Source organism: Heterodontus francisci, unplaced genomic scaffold (assembly GCF_036365525.1).
Source record: "Heterodontus francisci isolate sHetFra1 unplaced genomic scaffold, sHetFra1.hap1 HAP1_SCAFFOLD_492, whole genome shotgun sequence".
Classification (NCBI taxonomy): domain Eukaryota; kingdom Metazoa; phylum Chordata; class Chondrichthyes; order Heterodontiformes; family Heterodontidae; genus Heterodontus; species Heterodontus francisci.
Genome location: NW_027140618.1, coordinates 14,286 through 34,039, shown reverse-complemented (window position 1 = coordinate 34,039; position 19,754 = coordinate 14,286).

Below are 19,754 nucleotides of genomic sequence, written 5' to 3'. Positions count from 1 at the left end.
GACAGACAGCAAGTGAGACTGATAGAGCGAGATAGACAGTGAGAGTGAGGGAGAGATAGACAGATACTGAGAGAAAGACAGGCAGATGGAACTGAATTTGTTCAACGTGAGTTTTGAGCTGCGGTTTCAATTGACATGTTTCACTGCCTCCCGAACATTCCCGAATCCCTGAGTGGGGCCGGTAAGGAGGATCAGACATTTTCAAACTGCAGTAATGTTCCCGACAAGGGCTGAGAGTTAAATGTTTTGCAGCAACGAAACAGGTCCCCTGGTCAAACTGGTTCTGTCCTGGATCGTGCTGAATTTGTGTGTCAATGGACAGGATCCCGAGGAGCATATTGAACAACATCCCAACGTGTAACATATGCAGTGGTGAAGCTAACTGCTGAGCTGGGATGTATCTGGTTGGAAAGGAATCCCAGTTCAAATACCAAACCCTCTCTCTCCAGTGGAAGGGATATTTCTCTCAGTCTGGTGTGTATGGTTTGTGTGGTGTCATTGTCTCAATCGATATGACTTTTGATCGTTTGCTTTCTAACCAGCATTTGTTTGTATTGGGATGTTGCTGAGATATTGTCAGTACAACTGAGAACAAACAGTTTTGGGATCTTGCGGCACCCATTCTTGATAATCTTTTCCTTTTATTTATCCTATGTAATTTATTTTACTTCACTGCTCCTGGGGACATTTGTTTTAATTTAAAAACTGTAATGACAATATGTGAAGACAGTGAGAGAGTTTTGGGATGAGGAATATTATTATTAAATATTATTAATTATTATTAAGGAATGTTTTTAATAAATATTATTATTATTATTATCCATCCGCCTTGGACAGTATCCTTCACCCAGAGGCAGGATTCAATGTGTCGACCTGCATTTCTGTCTGTCTTTTGATCCCTCATTTCAATGTGCGCCTGTTGGATTGTGGTCTTTGATTTTTTAAATGGATTAAAGTTTTGGTTAATTTCGGCCTGGCCCGTCTTTACGACACGAACATGTTAATCCTCGATGCAGTCATTTAGGAAGGATAGGCGTTGGGGAAAAGGAGGTGCGATAACGCTGTTAATGCAGGACGAGACAGTACATTAGTGAGACAGTATCTTGGATCAATGGAGCAAGATGTAGAATCAATTTGGGTGGAGCTAAGAAACAGCAAGGGGCAGCAAACATTGGTGGGAGATGTTTTGTAGACCACCAAAATAAGTGGCAATGTTGGACAGGGTAAACATGAGGAAATTGCAACTGCATGCAGCATGGAGAATACAGAATCAATGGGCATCTTCAATTTACAGATAGATTGCCTCATCCTAATTAGCACTAATTCTGTGGAGGATAAATTCCTAGTATGTGTACGAGATGGATGCCTGGAGCAGTATGTTGAAGAACCAACTTGGGATTGAGCTATTTCAGATTTAGTATTTTGTAATGAGAAGGGGCTAATTAATAACCTTGCTGCAAAGGAGCCATTATGAAATCGTGACCATAATATGATAGAATTTTACATTTGAAAAAAAAAGATAGAGTTCATTCTGAAAGCAGGCTTTGAAATCTGAACAAAGGAAACTATGAAGATATAAAAGGCAAGTTGCCTCTGGTGCACTGGGAAAATACATTAACCGATTTGACAGTAGTCAGGCAATGGCTATAGTTAAAGATGTTATTTCACGGTTGACAGCAAATGTACATTCCTCGAGGAGACAAAAATCCAACAGAAAATGTGTATCAATCGTTGCTAAAACAAACGAGTTGCTTATCATTAGGGGTCGAGTTAAATCGCAGACAAAATAAACACTTCACCTGTCTGCCCCGGCATGAATAGCAATATTAGTGGCTATTTTATGTCTGTATTCAGACAATATAGACAATAAAGTATATTATATGATGGGATGCAAAAAGTCAATTTGCACTAGTACAGCTGGAAAAACAACTTAAAAACAAATATTCACAAGTCTAGCCCAACCTAACTACAGATTCGACATGATAAGGTAATAAATGCCAACAATCTTGAGTTTGTTGGAGTACCTTAAGCTTTACTCTGTATGGCCTTCAGAAATTAAACATTACACATGCACTACAAGATTAAAGGTTACACGTAGGTTCGGTTACATAGAATTCCAGTAAAATAGCACTAAAATCCCGGTGAATATTCCTGGAAAAACCAATGCTGGAAATGATCCCCAAAGACTCTCACCTAGTCTGTGTCTTTAATCTCACCAAGTTCCCACTGATCGATGATCAGTCATTCAGGAGGGATCTTCTTCCAATAGCTGGCCCGGCTATCTGGACTGCAGTGTCAGATAAAGGAAAGGGACTCCCTTATATCCAGGACTGACCCTCACTCTCCCCTAGTGCACCATGTCACTGGGCTCAGTGTTAAGGTCTGTCCCTGCATGATAAATCACTGTGTGTGATCAATATTTTTCCTATACTGCCTGACCATTTAATAACTTTCACTTACTTAACGCTTGTGTTCCCACAAAGATCAAGCTAGCAAATTCAACAGGGGCCACTTTGACTTCATCCCATCGTGTCTTATGTACATTCTCAAGATTGTAGATATAACTGACCAGCGGTGATCGCAGGGATCGGTGCTGGGACCCTTGCTGCTTGTATTGTAAATTAATGATTTAGACGTGAACATAGGAGATATGATAAGTAAATTCGCAGATGACACGAAAAGTGGTTGTGTCGTAAATAGTGAGGAGGAAAGCCTTAGATTACATGTCGATATAGGTGGGTTGGTAAGATGGGCAGAGCGGTGACAAATGGAATTTAATCCTGAGAAGTGTGAGGTGATACATTTTGAGAGGACTAACAAGGCAAGGGAATATACAATGGATGGTAGGACCCCAGGAAGCACAGAAGGGCGGAGTGACCTTGGTGTAATTATCCATAGGATGGCATATGGGATACTTGCCTTTATCAGCCAATGCATAGAATATTAGAGTAGGTAGGTTATGATGGAGCTGTATAAAATGCTAGTTAGGCCACAACTGGAGTACTGTGTGCAGTTCTGGGGACCACAGTATCGGAAGGATGTGATTGCACTGGAGAGTGTGCAGAAGAGATTCACAAGGATGTTGCCTGGGCTGGAGCTATTCAGCTATGAAGAGAGACTGAAAAGGCTAGGGTTCTTTTCCTTAGAGGAGAGAAGGCTGAGGGGGGACATGATTGAGGTTTACAGAATTATGAGGGGCATTGATAGGTTAGAAAGGAAGAAACTGTTTCCCTTCGTGGCGGGGTCAGTAAACAGAGGGCATAGATTTAAGGTAAGGGGCGGGAGATTTAGAGGGGATTTGAGGATTTTATTTCTAGCCAGAGGGCGGTTGGAATCTGGAACACACTGCCTGAATAGGTGGAGGCAGGAACACTCACAATATTTAAGAAGTGTCTAGATGAGCCCTTGCGACGACATAACATAGAAGGCTAAGGGTCAAGTGCTGGAAAATGGGATTAGAATAGTTAGCAACTTGATGGCCGGCACGGACACGAGGGGCCGAAGGGCCTGTTTCTCTGCTGCATAACACCATGACTCTATGACTCTAGCTGTCGTCATAGTATTCAGCTGAAAATTGATCAGTTGCATTGCTATTTCAGTCATTTCAGTCCATATTTACAGTACACATGATACCTTACAGCTGTAATAATGTCACATAGTATCTATTCATCCCACTGGAGCAAATTTTCATTGGAGTAACATTCTCACCAAGTACTAAAGTACCGCAGAAAGCGAGGGTCACAAATTCAACGCAAGTTTCCTTTTCAGAGTCTTGCTGGTCTGTTCTGATTCTCTGAGGGATTATTGATGCTTATCCTCCACATGAGCAGTCGTCCTAATCCTGTGCGCTTGCCCTGCTCCCAAACCCGGAATCCGCTTACATCAAGGCAAGTGATACAGGAGGGTCACAGTGACTGAGACAGGTGATTCTTGAGCCTGATCCGGGCACAGTGGGTGACCCGGGTTAATCCGACATTCCAGGGACAGTTTAAACGGAGCTTTGCACTGTATCTAACCCGCGCTGTACCTTCTCTGAGAGTGTTCGATGGGACAGTGCAGACGAGGAGAGTTATTCCTTACCCATTTTAAAGATGAAGAAGATATTCTTCCAAGTGCATATCTCAGAGATTGTTTTAAATGTAATCAGCGTTTCTGCCTCTACTTTCGTTTCAGGCAGTGAGTTCCAGACACCCGCCAGCTGCTGGGTGAAAAAACTATTGATGTGATTTGTTCAGTTAAGTTTGATGTCAATGTTTCCCCAGGATGTTGATGCTGGGGGATTCAGCGATGGAATCATGCTTTGAATGCCAACGGGAGGTGGTTGGATTCTCTCTTGTTGCAGATGGTCATTGCCTGGTACTTCTGTGATGTGAATGTTACTTGTCACTGGTCGGCCCAAATCTGAATCTTGTCCGGATCTTGATGCAGGTAGCGCTGGATTGCTTCATTGTCTGAGGCAAAATGCTGTGGATGCTGGAAACCCGGAAACCATCGAACTGAATCTCTGTTTCTCTCTCCACAGATGCTGCCTGACCTGCTCAGTATTTCCAGCATTTTCTGCTGGGATTTCATGATTTGAGGAGGTGCGAATGGAACTGAACACTGTGAAATCATCAGTGAACATCCCCAATTCTGACCTTACGATGGAGGTCAGGTAATTGAGGAAGCAGCTGACGATGGTTGGGTCCAGGACACTACCCTGATGAACCCCTGCAGTGATGTCCTGGGACTGAGATGATCGACTGTCAACAACCAAAACCATCTCCCTTTGTGTTCGGTATGACCACAACCAACGATTGCCTGTGACTTCAATTTTACTCGGGCTCCTCGATGTCACACTCGGTCAAACACTGCCTTGAAGCTAAGGTCAGTCTCTCTTACCAATAGCAGACAGGAGTAACTCAATCCCTTTGACCTGTTTTGTAATGACCATGCTCTGCTTCTTCACAGCCTGATACAGGACTGTGCACGGCAGATTAATACAGCCCATCAAACACTCCGTGAGCAGGTTCAGCACAGCTGAGGAAAAGAATACAGTTCCTTCAACATTTTCTCTCTGTCTGCCTCTCTCTGTAACTCCCTCCTGCTATCTCTGACAACAGGAGAGAGACAGAGGGAGAGAGAGTAACATATGCAGACAGAGAGAGGGCTGTCGAGAGGGACAAGGTTGGAGAAAGAGAGATTGTTGGAGTGGATGAAAAGGATAATGTAAGATATATTAATTTGATGTAATCCTTCACTGCTGTGTGCACAAACATATAAGAGATAGGTATTGAGACAGAAACATCGGGAGAGATTCAGTGGGTACATCGAAGATATAAACATCCAGCAAGCTATTCCACTGTGGGAGCATCAAAACCTCATGATATTGGTTGTGGCCATTTTGAAACCTATGTCCCCAATCATGGACCTCTTTTTTTTTTAGAATTAGAATTAGAATTAGAACATTACAGCGCAGTACAGGCCCTTCGGCCCTCGATGTTGCGCCGACCTGTGAAACCATCTGACCTACACTATTCCATTTTCATCCATATGTCTATCCAATGACCACTTAAATGCCCTTAAAGTTGGCGAGTCTACTACTGTTGCAGGCAGGGCGTTCCACGCCCCTACTACTCTCTGCGTAAAGAAACTACCTCTGATATCTGTCCTATATCTTTCATCCCTCAACTTAAAGCTATGTCCGCTAGTGTTTTCCATCACCATCCGAGGAAAAAGTCTCTCACTATCCACCCTATCTAACCCTCTGTTTATCTTGCATGTCTCTATTAAGTCACCTCTCCTCCTCCTTCTCTCTAACGAAAACAACCCCAAGTCCCTCAGCCTTTCCTCGTAAGACCTTCCCTCCATACCAGGCAACATCCTAGTAAATCTCCTCTGCACCCTTTCCAAAGCTTCCTCATCCTTCCTATAATGTGGTGACCAGAACTGCACGCAATACTCAAGGTGCGGCCTCACCAGAGTTTTGTACAGCTGCATCATGACCTCGTGGCTCCGAAACTCGATACCCCTACTAATAAAAGCTAACACACCATATGCCTTCTTAACAGCCCTATTAACCTGGGTAGCAACTTTCAGGGATTTATGTACCTGTGTGCTGAGAAAAATAGGTTCTTCCTATGCATTCTATCGAGGAGCTTCATCATTTTATGTACCTCAACTCAATCGCCCCTCAGCATCCTCCGTTCCAAAGAAAACAACCCCAGCCTCTCCAATCATTCCTTTGGATGTCTTTGCAGTTTTGGAACTCTCTCCTACAAATAGGAATTCATGCTGGCTTAATTATTAATTTTAAAATTTGTGACTGATAGATTCTTGTTAATCAAAGGTATTAAGAGATAAGGGTCAAAGGTGAGATCTCTGGTATCAGTTACATCACAGATCAGCCCTGATCTTATCGAATGCTGGAACAGGGCTGAGGGGTTAAATTGTCTCCTCCTCTTCCTCTGTCCTTTTGGGGTACATGGTCTACCAGAGGGCATTTGATACAGCGCTGCACAATAGACTTGTGAGCAAAATTATAGCTCAGTGAATAAGTGGGACGGTAGCAACATGCCGAGTAAATTGGCGGACTGACAGTATACAGAGAATAGTGATTTAATTCATGTTTTGCAGGCTGGAGGAAGGTTTGTATTGGAGATCCCCAGGGATCAGTGTTGACACGCTTGCTTTTTCAGATATATTTTAATGACCTAGACCTTGGAGTACAGGGCACAATTTCAAAACTTTCAGATGATGCAAAACTTGGAAGCATTGTGAACTGTGAGGAGGATAGTGTAGAACTTCAAAAGGACATAGACAAGTTGATGGAATGGGCGGACAAGTGGCAGATGAGATTCAATGTGGAGAAATGTGAAGTGATTAATTTTGATAGGAAGCACATAAAGAGACAATATAGGATACAGGTTACAATTCTAAAGGGGGTGTGGGAGAAGAGGGTGCTGGGTGTATATGTGCATAATTCATTGAAAATGGCAGGACAGGTTGAGAGAGTAGTTCATAAAGCATACAGTATTTATAAATCGGGGCATTGAGTACAAGAGCAAATAAGTTATGTTGAATTTATATAAGACAATAGTTTGGATTATAACCAGGGATTATTGGAAAATAATGGTCAGAGCTTCCTCTATTTCGTCCCTTACAACTCTTAACAGTCTGGTGAATTATCAGCTTTCAAAGATCTTAAGCCCCTTAATATTTCCTCTCAATATGTCTATCACATCCAATATTTCAAACTCCTCCTCCTTGACTACAATGTCTATGTCGTCCCCTCTTTTGTGAAGACAGATGCGATGTATTCATTATGAACCCATGCCCACATCTCCCACCTCCACAGGCAGGAAGGAGCAGGAGATGTGATATAAACTAAAGGATTCAATTCGAAAGGGGGTGCAGGAACAGACAGATCTGGGGGGTATTTGTGCACCAATCACTGACGGTGGCAGGGCAGATTGGGATAGTGGTGAAAAGGCATAAGGGGTCCTGGTATTTATATCTAGAGACATGGAATACAAAAGCAAGGAAGATATGATGGACCTTTGTAAAACACTGCTTTGGCCTCAGCTGGAATATTGTGTCCAATTCTGGACACCATACTTGAGGAAGGATGTGGGGGCATTAGAGAGGGTGCGGAAAAGATTCACGAGAATGGTTCCAGGGATGAGAGACTTCAGATACGTGGATAGATTGGAGAAGCTGTGGTTGTTCTCTGTGTCTCCCTCTGTCCTCCTCTCTCTATCTCTCCCTCCTGCTATCTCTAACACTGGGAGAGAGACAGAGGGAGAGAGGGTTAGATATGCAGGCAGAGCCAGGGCTGTAGAGAGGGACAAGGTTGGAGAGAGAGAGAGATTGTTGGGGTGGATTGAATGGGAGAATGTAAGGTATGTTAATTGGATCTAATCCTTCACTCATGTGTACACAAAGAAAGAAAGAAAGCTGAAGGGAGTGAAATATTGGTAGAGGGGGGAAATGCAGATATAATCGGGGCCCAGGCGCCCGGTGTTGCTGATCCAAAAAGGAAAAGCTCCATTGTAAATATCCAGAAGTTATTCCACTGGGGAGCCATCACACCCCAATGATATTGGTGCAGACATCTTGAAATCTATGTCCTTGATTATATCGTTCCTATCACTCTATCTAGACCCATCGTCATTGTATACACCTCAATTAAATCTTCCCTTCAGCCCCCCTGTTCCAAAGAAAACAATTCCAGCCTGCCCAATCTTTCCTCATAGTTACAATTCTCCATTTCTGACAACATTCTCTGTAATTCTCCTCTGTACCCTCTCTTGTGTGATCACATCCTTCCTGTAATGTGGTGACCAGAACTGTACACAATACTTTAGCTGTGGTGTAACTAGTGTTTTATACAGTTCTAGCATAACCTCCCTGCTCTTATATTCTATATATCAGCCAATAAAGGAAAGTGTCCCATATGCCTTCTTAACCACCTAATCCACTTGTCCTGTTACCCTCAGGAATCAGTGGATATTCATTCCAAAGTCCCTCTGTTTCCAGACAGAGCGATTGTTCGGTTAGATTGAAAGAACAAATATAAAACATAATAATTTGATGTAATCGCTCACTGCAGTGTACACAGACATACTAGAGAGAGGTATGCAGTGTGAAACGTCGGGGTGGAGGGGGAAAATAGATTGAGAGGGTAACAAATAGGAAAGGAGAGATAGACAGAGAGAGAGAGGTAATCTCTGGTAATCTGTCTCGCTGGTAATCTTTCTCCATCGCTATCTCTCTCTTCCCCTGTCTTCTACTCTTTGAAACCCGATTTCTTCTCTCTGTTACTCACTTTCCAAGTCTACCTCCACTTTTCTCTCTATATATCTATCTCCCTCTGTACACTATCTCAATCTCTCTCTCTCGATCTCAGGATGGGAAGAGGTAGAAAACGAGCAAAGGAAGGGTGTCGCAGGTAGTGACAGATGAAGAGAATATGACAGCCGGAGAGTGAGGCTGGCATTGGTAGATGGACCTTTACTCTGCATCTTAGCCATGCTGTACCTTCTTTGAAAGTGTTTGATGGGGCAGTGCAGATAAGGAGAATCTGATCAGGTCGACAGAGGGAAACTATTCCCATTGGCTGCCGAGTCTAGAATTTGGGGGCATAGTCTAAAAATCTAAACATAGTCTGAAAACCTTTTCAGGAGTAAAATTAAGAAACACTTCAACACACCAGGTGTGGTATCAATTTGGAACTCTCCTCCACAAACGGTTGCTGCCATTTTGAAACCTATGTCCCCAGTTATGAACCTCTGTGCTGAGAAAAATAGGTCCTTCCTATCCACTCTATCCAGGCCCCTCATAATTTTATACACCTCAACTCAATCTCCCTTCAGCCTCCTCTGTTCCCAAGAAATATGGTGTTAGTTAGTTCACAGATCAGCCTTGATCTCATTGAATGCTGGAATAGGGTGGATGAGTTAAATTGCCTCCTCTTCTTCCTTTGTCTGATCTAAAATATCCTTCTTTCACTCTCAGTCACGCTGTCTGTCTGTGTCTCTCTATTGATCTCTCTTTCTCTCTCTCCCTGCCTTTTTCAGAGAGCATAGAGCGAGATGCATTCCTTATCCCTTTGCAAGTTCTCCCTGTGTCTGCGTGGGTTTTCTCCGGGTGCTCCGGTTTCCTCCCACAAGCCAAAAGACTTGCAGGTTGGTAGGTAAATTGACCATTATAAATTGTCACTAGTATAGGTAGGTGTTGGGGAAATATAGGGACAGGTGGGGATGTTTGGTAGGAATATGGGATTAGTGTAGGATTAGTATAGATGGGTGGTTGATGGTCGGCACAGACTCGGTGGGCCGAAGGGCCTGTTTCAGTGCTGTATCTCTAATAAAAAAAATCCACCCCTTAATGTTCCTGCTCTTGTAGTGGTCTCCGCTTATGCTGCGTTTCACCTGGTGCCAGCTTGTACAGCACAAGACCATTTCTCTGTTTATGATACAAAAGGCCTTGTCTTTTCTCTGTATATAACCCCATGCTGCCCCCACGCTGTGAGTGTGTGATGGGACAGTGCAAAGGGAAATTTTCTCTGTGTCCAACCCCACACTGTGCTTGGCTTGGGACCGTTTATTGGGACAGTGCAGATGGAGCTGTACTGTGTATCCCTGGAATTTAGAAGGTTAAGGGGTGATTTAATCAAAGTTTTCAGAATAATAAGTTAAACCAATGGGGTCGAAAGAGAGAAATTATTCCAACTGGCTGCGGTGTCTGGAACTTGGGGACACAGTCTAAAAATCTAAAGGTAGTCTAAAAATATTTCAGGGGTGAAATGACGAAACACTGCAATACACCAGGTGTGGTATCATTTTGGAACTATCTTCCACAACAGCAATTCATGTTGAGTCACTTGTTAATTTTTAATCAGAGATTGATGGAATTTTAAGAACAAAAGGAATGAAGTGATATCGGGCAAAGACGGGTATACCGAGCTAGATCACAAGTCAGCCAAAATCGCATTGAATGACAGAGCAGGATTGAATGGCCAAATGGCGTCCTCCTCTTCCACTGTCCAACCACATAAATCCTGCTATCACTCTCTGTGTCTGGATTAGTGTCTCCCTCTTTGTCTCTCTTTCTGTCTCTCTCTCTCCTCTCGCCTCTCTCAGAACATCTTTGGATATCCACAAACACCTGTTAGCCATTTTAGGTTGGCTCACGGTGGCCATTTTATGTTACCACAGCACTGGGACATTTATTTCAGAGGCTGAATACTCACGAATGTAAGGCTAGTACTTAAAATGTGACAGAGAGACAGACACGGAGACACTGAGACACACACTACTAGATAGGAGTGAATCATCCCCTTGCACTCATTGTGTACTGTGCATGCACAGGAGCTGAAGCGATATTAAATTCATTTATGGGATCTGGGAATCACTGCGAAGACCACAATTTACTGCCGAATTTACCTTAGAAGCCGGCGATGAGCTGCTACCTTCATCGACCTTCGTAGTTACCTTCACAGAAAATTCAGTCAAGCTAGTCTGACAGGATCTTTTCTTAACAAATCCATGCTGACTGTGCTTGATTAATCTGCACCTTTCTAAATGACCATTACTACTGTTTATTAGAATTTATCCCAATCATTTGCCCCCCACTGAGGTTAGGCTGAGTGGCCTGTAATTACTCAGTTTATCCCTTTCTGGCCTGTAATTACTCAGTTTATCCCTTTCTCCCTTTTTAATCAACAGTACAACACAAAAGTCCGAGTGTATCAGGCCTGTGTCTTCAGTACCTTGCTCTATGGCAGCGAGGCCTGGACAACGTATGTCAGCCAAGAGCGACGTCTCAGTTCATTCCATTCCATCTTCGCTGCCTCCGGAGAATACTTGGCATCAGGTGGCAGGACCGTATCTCAAACACAGAAGTCCTCGAGACGGCCAACGTCCCCAACTTGTGCACACTACTGAGTCAGCGGCACTTGAGATGGCTTGGCCATGTGAGCCGCATAGAAGATGGCAGGATCCCCAAAGAAACATTGTACAGCGAGCTCGCCATTGGCATCAGACCCACAGGCCGTCCATGTCTCCGCTTTAAAGACGTCTGCAAACGCGACATGAAATCCTGTGGCATTGATCACAAGTCGTGGGAGTCAGTTGCCAGCGTTCGCCAGAGCTGGCGTGCAGCCATAAAGACAGGGCTAAAATGTGGTGAGTCGAAGAGACTTAGTAGTTGGCAGGAAAGAAGACAGAGGCGCAAAGGGTGAGCCAACTGTGCAACAGCCCCGGCAAACAAATTTCTCTGCAGCACCTGTGGAAGAGCCTGTCACTCTAGAATAGGCCTTTATAGCCACTCCAGGCGCACCTTCACAAACCACTGACCACCTCCAGGCTCGTATCCATTGTCTCTCGAGATAAGGAGGCCAAAGAAGAAGACAACATTAGCAGTCCTCCGGCCCTTTGGCACCATGCCTGTAACCAGAGAGAATTGAAAAATGATGGTCAGAGCCACTGCTATTTCCTCCCTTGCCCCTCTTAACAATCTGATCCAGGTGAATTATCAGCTTTCAAAGATGCTAAACCAATTCATATTTCCTCTCACACAATGTCTATCCCATCCAATATTTCAAACTCCTCCTCCTTGCCTATAATGCCAGTGTCGCCCCCTCTTTTGTGAAGACAGATGCAACGTATTCATTGTGAACCATGCCCACATCTTCCACCACCACAGGTACGAAGAAGGAGAGACGATATGAACTAAAGAATACTATTTTAAGGGGGATGCGGGAACAGACAGATCTGCAGAGTGGGGGTGGGTGGTTGTTCGTATTTGTGTAGCGATGACTGAAGGTGGCAGGGCATGTTGAAAAAGTGTTGAAAGGCATAATGGGTCCTGGGATTTATAAATGGAGACATTGAGATAAAAAGCAAGGAAGATATGATGGGCATTTGTAAAACAGGGGTCTGGTCTCAACTGGAGCATTGTGTCCAATTCTGGACAGTACACTTGAGAAAGGATGTGGAGCATTAGCGATGGTGTAGAAAAGATTCACGAGAATGGCTCCAATGATGAGGGACTTGATTTACGTGGATAGATTGGAGATCTTTGCGTTGTTCTCTATGTCTGCCTCTGCCCACCCGCCCCCACCCCCCCCCCCCACCATCTCTTTATGTCACGCCTGCTATCTCTGAGACGAGGAGAGAGACAGAGGGAGGGTTAGATATGCAGGCAGAGAGAGGGGTGTAGAGAGGGTCAAGGTTGGAGAGAAAAAGTTATTGTTGTGGTGGATTGAAAGGGAGAATGCAAGATATATAAATTTGATGTTATCCTTCACACTTATGTACACACACAGAGAAAGATAGGTGTGTATATTGTAATATTGGTAGAGAGGGAGAAATGTGGATGAAGTTGGGGCCGAAGCAGTCGCTTTTGATGATCCAGCTGGAGAATGCCCCATTCTAAACATCCAGCATGTTCTTCCACTGTGGGAGCCATCACACCCTCATGATATTGGTGGGCAAATCTTGAATGTTGTTTTAGTGATTTTGGGTTTTGTGATAAATATTGGCCAGGACACCAGGGAGAACTTCATCGGGCACGATGGGTGATTGGTCTCTTTCTGTGCTGGAGCATTCTGTGATTCAGTGAGTTCACAGCGGACTGTCCTAGATCTTATTTAAAAACTGTGCCCTCTGGTTTGTGATTATCCCTCTTGGCTTAACCCTTGGAGTTCAGGTATCATTCTACTCTGTTTATACCATCCTATATTTCACACTCCTTTTTCACCACAATGTCTGCATCATTCGCCTCTTTTATGACTTTTTAGCAAAAGCGTTGCTCCTGTGATTAAAGGGACAGTGACAGAGGGGTTACGACTTTGGGTAAGAGACAGAAGACAGAGAGTAGCGGTGAACGGTTGTTTCAGACTGTAGGGAGGTATGGAGTGGTGACCCCCAGAGGTTCATATTGGGACCACTGCTCTTTTTGATGTATATTAATGATCTGACTTGGGTGTACAGAGCAGAACTTCAAAGTTTGCAGATGACACAAAACTTTGGAAATGCAGTAAAGAGGGAAGAGAATAGTAGCAGACTTCAGGAAGCTTTTGGTAGTGTGATGAATTGGACAGACACATGGCAGGTTAACCTCAATGCTGAGAAACGTGAAGTGATGGATTTTGGAAGGAAGACTGGGAGAGGCAATATGAACTCTCTGTCTCTCTCTCTCTCTCTCTCTCTCTCTCTTTCTCTTTCAATAACGATCCTGACTTTTCTCCGAATCCTTCTTGGTTGAATAGTACCCTGAAATGTTTCAGTCTCACTGTTACAAGGAACAAGTCACATTTCTGTGGCATTTTCAATATCTTAATGATTCAATTTGGAGCTTGGATTGTGTCAGGTAAATGTGGTTTCTCATTCAGATATTCTTGCATTGTGGAACTGTCAGTTATCTCTGCAAAGACATGATATTGGGGTGTTTGAATGGAGTTGAAGATTTTGGTTGCTTGAATAGGGTGTGAATTAGATTGTGCATTGTGGCCCCAGTCAGGCAACAACAGGAGGAAGGTGAATGTCTTTTACAGTTTGTAATCTGAAAGCCTGAGCTAATGACTGAAAAAGCAGTAGTTCAAATCGCACATTGGGCTCTTGTGAATTTGAATTTCTCTGAAAATAAAAAATAAATCTGGAATAATAATTCCTCAAAGATGAAATGATTCCCTCTCACTGCTCTGACACTGATTTACCTTCAAGTAGCTTTTTCCAGTCCACTTTTTCCTAATCACCTTCCACCGGCCCTGCTTCATTCCCTAAAACTAAGTATAAAACTGACCCATCTCTTGTTATCCTTGCTACGTACTGGCCTAAAAAATGTTCCCCTGAATGCATATTTAGAATTCTGTATCCTCGATACCATTTACACTAGCCTCAGTTATCAATACACTAGTTAGGTCTGCACTAGACCCTGTCTTTGTTTATATTACACATGGCCCTGTCTCTGCTTTAAAAGTGGCTTAAAAAGTGGAGAGAATGCCCTCCATTTTCGACCCAGGATCATAAGAAATAAGAGTAGGAGTAGGCTATTCAGCCCCTCAAGCCAGATCTGACATACAATACAATCATGACTGATCTGATAATGGCCTGAACTCCACTTTCCTGTCTGCCCACCATAACCCTTGACTCCCTTGCCGATTATAAATCTATAGAACTCAGCCTTGAATCTATTCAATGACCCAACCTCCACTGCTCTCTGGGAAGTGAATTCCATTTAGTTCAGAGACTGACTCCTCACTAATGTACTGTTAGTGCTTTAAACGTGACAGAGACACAGACATGGAGACACTGAGACACACAGTACGAGACAGGAGTGAATCATTCCCTTGTACCCATTGTGTACTGTATGTGTACAGGCGCTGATACTGTATTAAATTCATTCCCGGGATCTGGGTATCACTGACACGACCAGCATTTATTGTCTAATTTCTCTGAGAAGGTGGTGATGAGCTGCTCCCCTCATCGACTGGGATCCTGGGATTTATAAATTAGAGACATAGAATCCAAAAGCAAGGAAGATGTGATGAACCTTTGTAAAACACTGGTTTCACCTCAACTGGAATATTGTCCAATTCTGGATAACACACTTTAGGAAGGATGAGGGGGCATTTGAGAATGTGCAGAAAATATTCCCGAGCAAGGTTCCAGGGATGAGGGACTTGAGTTACGTGGATAGATTGGAAAAGCTGGGGTTGTTCTCCATGGAGAAGAGAAACGTCAGAGGAGGTTTGATAGATGTGTTTAAAATCAACACGGCTTATCTCTCTGGTGTCGAATAGGCCCGACTCTTCCCAGCATTTTAGGTTGCAGCACCTTACGTTCATATCGGAGCACTTTTAAATGCAGTGAGGGTTTCTGCCTCCACCACCCTTTCAGGCTGTGAGTTCCAGACCCCCAGCACCCGCTGGGTAAAACAATTACTCTCAACTCCCCTCTAATCCTGCTACCAATTACTTCATATCTATGGGTTTCCCTGGTTATATTGACCACTCTGCTAAGGGAAATGGGTCCTTCCTATCCACTCTACCTAGGTCCATCATCATTTTATACACCTCCATTAAATCTCCCCTCAGCCTCCTCTGTTCCAAAGAAAACAATTCCAGCCTGTCCAATCTTTCCTCATAGTTAAAATTCTCCATTCCTGACAACATCCTCTGTAATTCTCCTCTGTACCCTCTCTCGTGTGCTCACATCCTTCCTGTAATGTTGTGACCAGCACTATACACAGTACTCTAGCTGTGGTCTAACTAGTGTTTTATACAGTTCGAGCGTAACCTCCCTGCTCTTATATTCTATACATCGGCCAATAACGGAAAGTATCCTGTAAGCCTCCTTAACCACCTTATCCACCTGTCCTGTTACCCTCAAGAGTCAGTGGACAGTCACTCCAAGGTCCCTCTGTTCACAGGCTGACAGAGATAATGTTGGAGAGAGAGAGATTGTTAGGTTAGAGTGAAGGGGCAAATGTAAAATATAATCTGAATTTGATGCAAGCTTCACCCCTGTATACACAGACGTGCAAGAGAGAGAGGTATGGAGTGTGAAACATCAGGGGACAGGGGAGGAAATATGTCTCTCTATCTCTATCTCCCTCTGAATCCTCTCAATCCCAATCTCTCCCTGTGTTATACCTTCAACAATGCAGCATACAGCATTGCAGGAACATTGACATTTCACTTTCCATCCCAATCTCTTCCTCTTTCTCTCTGTCTCTCCCTCTCCCACTCTCTGCCTTCCAGCAGGTGTGGGCTCTGCTATTATCTGGCGAACATCTATTGTACCATTTCTGAGGCAATCCTATCTTTGCTTAGGTGTGGACTGTACAATGTACTCCAGGTGTGGTCTCACGAAGGCCCGGTACAATTGCAGCAAGGATTCCTTACTCTTGTACTCCAAACCTCTTGTCATAAAGGCCAACACACCAGGCTTGGTTGAATTTTGGAACTCACTTCTGCAAACAGGAATTCATGCTGGCTTAATTGTTAATTTTTAAATCTGTGATTAATAGATTCTTGTTAAGCAAAGGTATTAAGAGATAAAGGGCAATGGTGGGATATATGGTGTTAGTTTGATCACAGATCAGCCTTGATCTCATTGAATTCTGGAGCAGGGTTGAGGGGTTAAATAGCCTCCTCCACTTCCTATGTCCTATGTTAAATATCCTTCTTTCACTCTCAGTCACCCAGTCGGTCTGTGTCTCTCTGTTTTCTAACTCTCTCTCTCTTTCCGACAGTGTAGAGCGAGATTCACTCTGTATCCACCCCATGATGTTCCTGCCCTGGGAATTGTCTCTGCTTCTGCTCTGTTTTACCCAGTCTCAGTTTGTACTGCACACGACCATTTCTCTGTTCATAATACAATAGGCCCTATCTTTACTCTGTATCTAACCCCATGCTGCCCCTGTCCTGGGAGTGTGTGATGGGACAGTGCAGAGGAAAATTTACTCTGTGTCTAATCCCACACTGTGCTTGGCCTGGGAGTTTTCAATAGGACAGTTTCGATGGAGCTTTACTCTGTATCCCTGGAATTTAGAAGGTTAAGGGGTGATTTAATGATAGTTTTCAGATTAATGAGGAAACTAATCGGGTAGAAAGAGAGAAACTATTCCCTCTGGCTACGGAGTCTAGAACTTGCAAGCATCGTCTAAAAATCTAAACATAGTCTAAAACCATTCTCGGTCTGTGTCTCCCTCTTTGTCTCTCTGTCTCTCTCTCTTTCTCCCTCCTCTCTCAGAACATCTGTGGATAGCCACAAACATCAGTTAGCCATTTCAGGTCTGTTCACGGTGGCCATTTTATGTTACCACAACACTGGGACATTTATTTCAGAGACTGATTCCTCACTAAAGTACTGTTAGTGCTTTGAACGTGACAAAGACACAGACATGGAGACACTGAGACACACAGTACCAAACAGGAGTGAATCATTCCCTTGTACCCATTGTGTACTGTATGCGTACAGACGCTGTCACTGGATCTGGGCATCACTGACAAGAACAGCATTTATTGCCTAATTTACCTGAGAAGGTGGTGATGAGCTGCTCCCCTCTTCGACCCTCCCAGTTACTCCCAAAAAAAAATTCAATCAAGCTAGTCTGACACGATCTTCACTTAACAAATCCATGCTGACTATGCTTGATTAAGCTTCACCTTTCTAAATGACCATTAGCATAGTTTAGTTTAGAAATACAGCACTGAATCAGGCCCTTCGGCCCACCGAGTCTGTGCCGACCATCAACCACCCATTTATACCAATCTTGCACTAATTCCATATTCCTACCACATCCCCACCTGTCCCTATATTTCCCTACCGCCGACCTATACTAGGGGCAATTTATAATGGCCAATTAAACTATCAACCTGCAGGTCTTTGGCATGTGGGAGGAAACCAGAGCACCGGGAGGAAACACACGCAGACACAGGAAGAACTTGCAAACTCCACACAGGCAGTACCCAGAATAAAACACGGGTCGCTGAAGCTGTGAGGCTGCGGTGCTAACCACTGCGCCACTGTGCCGCCCCTTTTTAATTTTTTTTTTTACTACTGTTTATCAGAATTCTTCCCAATCATTTGACCTCCACTGAGGTTAGGCTGAGTGGCCAGTAATTACTCAGTCTATCCCTTTTTCCTTTTTTAATCAATGGTTCAACGTTAGCAGTCTTCCTATCCTTTCCTTCTTTAATTCTCCCTGGTCTTTCCATCCTTCTCAAACTCCCTCTCCTTGTCTCTCTTTCCTTCCCTCTCTGTCTTTCCCTCTCTCCCTCCCTCTCTGTTTCTCTCTGCCTCTCCCTTTATCTCTTTCTCTCTCCCCTCTCTTTGTCTCCCTGTGTCACTGTCCTTCCCTCTCCATCTCTTTCTCTCTCTCTCTCTCTCTCTCTCTCTCTCTCTCTCTGTCTCTCCCTCTGTTTCCCTCTCTCTCTGTCTGTCTCACTCTCTCTCTCTCTGTCTGTCTCACGCTCTCTCTTTCTTTGCCGTTGTCCATGACCCTGTGTCTCTCTCACATTATCTCTCCCTCTCTCTCTGTCTCTCCATCTCTCTCTCTTTTGCTTTCTTCTCTCTCTCTCTCTCTCTCTCTCTCTCTCTCTCTCTCTCTCTCTCTCTCTGTCTATTTCTCTCTCTCCTTCTTTTGCTCCGTATCTCCTGATATCTCTCTCCTTCTGTCCATGACTGAATTCGTCTCTTCGTAACATCTTATCTGCCTCTGTGACTCTTTCTATCTCTCTCTCCCTCTCTCTCTTTGTCTCTCTCCCTCTATATCTATCTCCCTCCCCCTCTCTCTGTCTCTCCTTCTGTCCCCTTTGTCACTGTTTGTCCTATGCATCTCTCTATCTGTCTATCTCTCTCTCTATTTCTGTCTCTTCCTCGATCTCTGTCTCCCTTTATCTCTCCGTCTCTCTGCCTCTGTCTCTGCCACTCTCTCCCTCTCTTTGTCTCTTTCCCTTCTCTCTCTCCCCTCTCTCTTTGCAGTGCCCCACTAGTCACAGCCCGCCAACCTGAAAATGACCCATTTATTCCTACTCTCTGTTTCCTGTCCATTAACCAGTTCTCAATCCATGCCAGTACATTACGCCCAATCCCATGTGCTCTAATTTCTTTAGTCACCTCTTTGAATATTCACTCCAAGGTCCCGCTGTTCACAGACACAGATAATGTTGGAGACAATCACGTTGTTGGGATTGATTGAAAGGTCAAATATCAAATATAATCGTAGTTTGATGTAATCCTGTGGACACAGACGGACAAGAAATAGGCACAGAGTGTGAAACAGCAGGAGAGAGGGAGAAATATAGACGGAGAGAGCGCTACAGTGAGAAAGGGAGAGATAAGCATAGAGAGAGAGGTGGAGAGCTACTCTTACTGGTAAACTGCCTCCATCTCCGTTTTCCCCTCTCGCTTACTCACTCAATCACAAGTTCCCCTCTCTGCTACTCTCTTCATGCTTATCTCTCACCTCTTCTCTCTCTCTCTCTCTATCTCCCTCTGTACCCTCTAAATCCCAAATCTCTCGCTGTGTCATACCTTCCAGACCTTCCAGGCTGCTGCACACAGATTTGCAGGAATACTGACCGACACTCTCCATCCCAATCTCTTCCTCTTTCTCACTGGTCCACCCACCCCATTGCTATCCTTCCCTCTCTCTGTTATTCTCTCTCTATATCTATCCCTGTCTCTCTCACTGTTACTCTCTCCATCTGCATGGAGGAGGAGAAAGAGAGGCATATATAGAGGCAGCTTTACTCTGAATCT